Raw genomic sequence first — 6,000 nt, 5'->3', positions numbered from 1 at the left:
GTTGCTGTAGGGCCGCAGCAGACTGGGGGGGCTGCAGGGGGAAGCTCTCTTTACGTTGCTGTAGGGCCGCAGCAGACTGGGGGGGCTGCAGGGGGAAGCTCTCTTTACGTTGCTGTAGGGCCGCAGCAGACTGGGGGGGCTGCTGGGGTAAAGAAGCTCTCTTTACGTTGCTGTAGGGCCGCAGCAGACTGGGGGGGCTGCAGGGGGAAGCTCTCTTTAATGTACCTTCCTTGTGTTCCTTGGGAATATTCAGCGGATAAAACAATAAGCGAGACTTCAAAGGCTTTGCTCACAGAGCAGCTGTCTACATACATTAATTATTTAGCCTTTGTTTTGTTAGCCTAAAAGCTGTTGTTTTTACGCTCTGTGCTATCCTCTGTTGTTTTACCTCCGCGCCAAATGGATCGGCAGAGATCTGACAGCGACGAGCTGAGCGCTGAGGGTTTCCGTCAAAGTAGCGGCAAAATAAAATGTATTGGGCAAATTGGATTTTGAATTATACATTGTGGTTTGTGGCGTGTAAAATCTTTATGAACGGATGCAGATGACTTTTGCCAGATGTGAGGAACCTGTAAACTAGATAATGAATGAGTCTGAGATGTATAGGAGGCAGACAAGCCTCAGTGAGCCTGCTATGCTGCCTGCAGGATGCATGTGGATCATTGAGTTAGCGCTCCTGCTTTCTGTTGCCCCTGCAGGATGCATTGTGGATCGTTGAGTTAGCGCTCTCTGCTGCCCCTGCAGGATGCATTATGTATCACTGAGTTAGCGCTCCTGCTCTCTGCTGCCCCTGCAGGATGCATTGTGGATCATTGAGTTAGCGCTCTCTGCTGCCCCTGCAGGATGCATTGTGGATCATTGAGTTAGCGCTCTCTGCTGCTCAGCTCAGCTCCTCCCACTGTCTTCTCTTTCTTTTGGCTGGAGTCATTGTTAGCAGCTCTGTGTGTGGGGCTCTGTAGTGTGCATACTTATGCCAATCTTTGGTGCCTTTCTGTGATTGGCCACGCCCATTGCCACACCCCCTTTTGGCCAGTGGACCCATAATCGGTTCTAAGTTTGCCCATGATGACCTACTTGTGTCCAAAGTTTGATGCAAATCCACTCCTAAACTTTCCTGCAGACAGACAGACAAACATGAGCTCCCGGCCAACTGCTTTTATTTGGCCGAGGTAATTAACAGAAACTAGAGCCCCCTGAAGGGCTGTGTGAAGTGTGAGCCGGACTTTTATTGTGAAGGGCTGTGTGAAGTGTGTTGAACTTTTATTGTGAAGGGCTGCGTGAAGTGTGTGTTGAACTTTTATTGTAAAGGCCTGTCTGAAGTGTGTGTCAAACTTTACTTTCTTTTTTTTCTTTCTTTCATGGGGACGGACGGACGGACAGACCCTCTCATAGACCCCCGACTCAGCCTCTAGTGGCCACGCTGTGAAAAGGCAGCTCAGCTCTTTTCATTTTATTTGGGGCTATCTTATTAAAAATAAAGAGGGAGTGGCTAACAGGACGTGGAACATGGCAGCACCACCCTGACAAAGTACAACATGTCACCTCAGTTCACACTGTACTGTCTCATTATGGCTGCCTGCTCCCAGGTCTTCACTGTCTCTCATTATGGCTGCCTGCTCCCAGGTCTTCTCACTGTCTCTCATTATGGCTGCCTGCTCACAGGTCTTCACACTGTCTCTCATTATGGCTGCCTGCTGCTCACAGGTCTTCACACTGTCTCTCATTATGGCTGCCTGCTCCCAGGTCTTCTCACTGTCTCTCATTATGGCTGCCTGCTCACAGGTCTTCACTGTCTCTCATTATGGCTGCCTGCTCCCAGGTCTTCACACTGTCTCTCATTATGGCTGCCTGCTCCCAGGTCTTCTCACTGTCTCTCATTATGGCTGCCTGCTCACAGGTCTTCACACTGTCTCTCATTATGGCTGCCTGCTCCCAGGTCTTCACACTGTCTCTCATTATGGCTGCCTGCTCACAGGTCTTCACACTGTCTCTCATTATGGCTGCCTGCTCACAGGTCTTCACACTGTCTCATTATGGCTGCCTGCTCCCAGGTCTTCACACTGTCTCATTATGGCTGCCTGCTCACAGGTCTTCACTGTCTCTCATTATGGCTGCCTGCTGCTCCCAGGTCTTCACTGTCTCTCATTATGGCTGCCTGCTCCCAGGTCTTCACTGTCTCTCATTATGGCTGCCTGCTCCCAGGTCTTCACTGTCTCTCATTATGGCTGCCTGCTCCCAGGTCTTCACACTGTCTCTCATTATGGCTGCCTGCTCACAGGTCTTCACACTGTCTCATTATGGCTGCCTGCTCCCAGGTCTTCTCACTGTCTCTCATTATGGCTGCCTGCTCCCAGGTCTTCACACTGTCTCATTATGGCTGCCTGCTCACAGGTCTTCACACTGTCTCTCATTATGGCTGCCTGCTCCCAGGTCTTCACACTGTCTCATTATGGCTGCCTGCTCACAGGTCTTCACACTGTCTCATTATGGCTGCCTGCTCCCAGGTCTTCACACTGTCTCATTATGGCTGCCTGCTCCCAGGTCTTCACTGTCTCTCATTATGGCTGCCTGCTCACAGGTCTTCACTGTCTCTCATTATGGCTGCCTGCTCCCAGGTCTTCACTGTCTCTCATTATGGCTGCCTGCTCCCAGGTCTTCACACTGTCTCTCATTATGGCTGCCTGCTCACAGGTCTTCACACTGTCTCTCATTATGGCTGCCTGCTCACAGGTCTTCACACTGTCTCATTATGGCTGCCTGCTCACAGGTCTTCACACTGTCTCTCATTATGGCTGCCTGCTCACAGGTCTTCACTGTCTCTCATTATGGCTGCCTGCTCCCAGGTCTTCACTGTCTCTCATTATGGCTGCCTGCTCCCAGGTCTTCACTGTCTCTCATTATGGCTGCCTGCTCCCAGGTCTTCACACTGTCTCTCATTATGGCTGCCCACAGGTCTTCACACTGTCTCTCATTATGGCTGCCTGCTCACAGGTCTTCACTGTCTCTCATTATGGCTGCCTGCTCCCAGGTCTTCACTGTCTCTCATTATGGCTGCCTGCTCCCAGGTCTTCACTGTCTCTCATTATGGCTGCCTGCTCCCAGGTCTTCACACTGTCTCTCATTATGGCTGCCTGCTCACAGGTCTTCACACTGTCTCTCATTATGGCTGCCTGCTGCTCACAGGTCTTCTCACTGTCTCTCATTATGGCTGCCTGCTCACAGGTCTTCACACTGTCTCTCATTATGGCTGCCTGCTCACAGGTCTTCACACTGTCTCTCATTATGGCTGCCTGCTCACAGGTCTTCTCACTGTCTCTCATTATGGCTGCCTGCTCACAGGTCTTCACACTGTCTCATTATGGCTGCCTGCTCCCAGGTCTTCACACTGTCTCATTATGGCTGCCTGCTCCCAGGTCTTCACACTGTCTCTCATTATGGCTGCCTGCTCCCAGGTCTTCACTGTCTCTCATTATGGCTGCCTGCTCACAGGTCTTCACTGTCTCTCATTATGGCTGCCTGCTCCCAGGTCTTCTCACTGTCTCTCATTATGGCTGCCTGCTCACAGGTCTTCACTGTCTCTCATTATGGCTGCCTGCTCCCAGGTCTTCACACTGTCTCTCATTATGGCTGCCTGCTCACAGGTCTTCACACTGTCTCTCATTATGGCTGCCTGCTCACAGGTCTTCTCACTGTCTCTCATTATGGCTGCCTGCTCACAGGTCTTCACTGTCTCTCATTATGGCTGCCTGCTCACAGGTCTTCTCACTGTCTCTCATTATGGCTGCCTGCTCACAGGTCTTCACTGTCTCTCATTATGGCTGCCTGCTCCCAGGTCTTCACTGTCTCTCATTATGGCTGCCTGCTCACAGGTCTTCTCACTGTCTCTCATTATGGCTGCCTGCTCACAGGTCTTCTCACTGTCTCTCATTATGGCTGCCTGCTCACAGGTCTTCTCACTGTCTCTCATTATGGCTGCCTGCTGCTCACAGGTCTTCACTGTCTCTCATTATGGCTGCCTGCTCCCAGGTCTTCACACTGTCTCTCATTATGGCTGCCTGCTCACAGGTCTTCACTGTCTCTCATTATGGCTGCCTGCTCACAGGTCTTCACACTGTCTCTCATTATGGCTGCCTGCTCCCAGGTCTTCACACTGTCTCTCATTATGGCTGCCTGCTCACAGGTCTTCTCACTGTCTCTCATTATGGCTGCCTGCTGCTCACAGGTCTTCACTGTCTCTCATTATGGCTGCCTGCTCCCAGGTCTTCACACTGTCTCTCATTATGGCTGCCTGCTCCCAGGTCTTCACACTGTCTCTCATTATGGCTGCCTGCTCACAGGTCTTCACACTGTCTCTCATTATGGCTGCCTGCTCACAGGTCTTCTCACTGTCTCTCATTATGGCTGCCTGCTCCCAGGTCTTCACACTGTCTCTCATTATGGCTGCCTGCTCACAGGTCTTCACACTGTCTCTCATTATGGCTGCCTGCTCACAGGTCTTCACACTGTCTCTCATTATGGCTGCCTGCTCACAGGTCTTCTCACTGTCTCTCATTATGGCTGCCTGCTCCCAGGTCTTCACACTGTCTCTCATTATGGCTGCCTGCTCACAGGTCTTCACACTGTCTCTCATTATGGCTGCCTGCTCCCAGGTCTTCACACTGTCTCTCATTATGGCTGCCTGCTCACAGGTCTTCACTGTCTCTCATTATGGCTGCCTGCTCACAGGTCTTCACTGTCTCTCATTATGGCTGCCTGCTCCCAGGTCTTCACTGTCTCTCATTATGGCTGCCTGCTCACAGGTCTTCACTGTCTCTCATTATGGCTGCCTGCTGCTCACAGGTCTTCACACTGTCTCTCATTATGGCTGCCTGCTCCCAGGTCTTCTCACTGTCTCTCATTATGGCTGCCTGCTCACAGGTCTTCACACTGTCTCTCATTATGGCTGCCTGCTCACAGGTCTTCACACTGTCTCTCATTATGGCTGCCTGCTCCCAGGTCTTCACTGTCTCTCATTATGGCTGCCTGCTCCCAGGTCTTCACACTGTCTCTCATTATGGCTGCCTGCTCCCAGGTCTTCACTGTCTCTCATTATGGCTGCCTGCTCCCAGGTCTTCACACTGTCTCTCATTATGGCTGCCTGCTCCCAGGTCTTCACTGTCTCTCATTATGGCTGCCTGCTCACAGGTCTTCACACTGTCTCTCATTATGGCTGCCTGCTCACAGGTCTTCTCACTGTCTCTCATTATGGCTGCCTGCTCCCAGGTCTTCACTGTCTCTCATTATGGCTGCCTGCTCACAGGTCTTCACTGTCTCTCATTATGGCTGCCTGCTCACAGGTCTTCACACTGTCTCTCATTATGGCTGCCTGCTCACAGGTCTTCACACTGTCTCTCATTATGGCTGCCTGCTCACAGGTCTTCACACTGTCTCTCATTATGGCTGCCTGCTCACAGGTCTTCACACTGTCTCTCATTATGGCTGCCTGCTCACAGGTCTTCACACTGTCTCTCATTATGGCTGCCTGCTCACAGGTCTTCACTGTCTCTCATTATGGCTGCCTGCTCACAGGTCTTCTCACCACACTGGAACCTCTCTACCTACAAGCCAGCGGCGTGTTCACATTTCCCTCAGCAAGCTGGGCCTTTCTTCAGACGCCATCAGCTTGTGTGCCCAATAAACCCAAAATAAATCCTGAATCATTCAAATCTATTCACTTGGCGCCATTTAATTGCTTTCGCCGACAACTTCCCTCCGTCCCGCCCGAGTGATTATGCTAATTTCTTGCAAGGCGAGCTGTGTGTGAAAGCGGTGGGTAGCTGAAGGACACCTACGACTGCTGTCTAAGTGAATTACAGCTTTGGCCAATATTCAAACCATTCAGGGGGAAAGGAGATGACTTTGGCTGGTCGGTGGTCTCGTCCACAGAGTTCTCCATCTCTGTTCAGGAGATCTATATAGCATGCAAAGTAAAGCAGGGGGGACTGTGCTCTGCTACAGAGT

This window comes from Poromitra crassiceps (assembly GCF_964638095.1).
Source record: "Poromitra crassiceps genome assembly, chromosome: 10".
In the NCBI taxonomy this organism is placed as follows: domain Eukaryota; kingdom Metazoa; phylum Chordata; class Actinopteri; order Beryciformes; family Melamphaidae; genus Poromitra; species Poromitra crassiceps.
The sequence above is the reverse complement of the archived record's forward strand: the minus strand, read 5'-3'. Positions refer to the sequence as shown.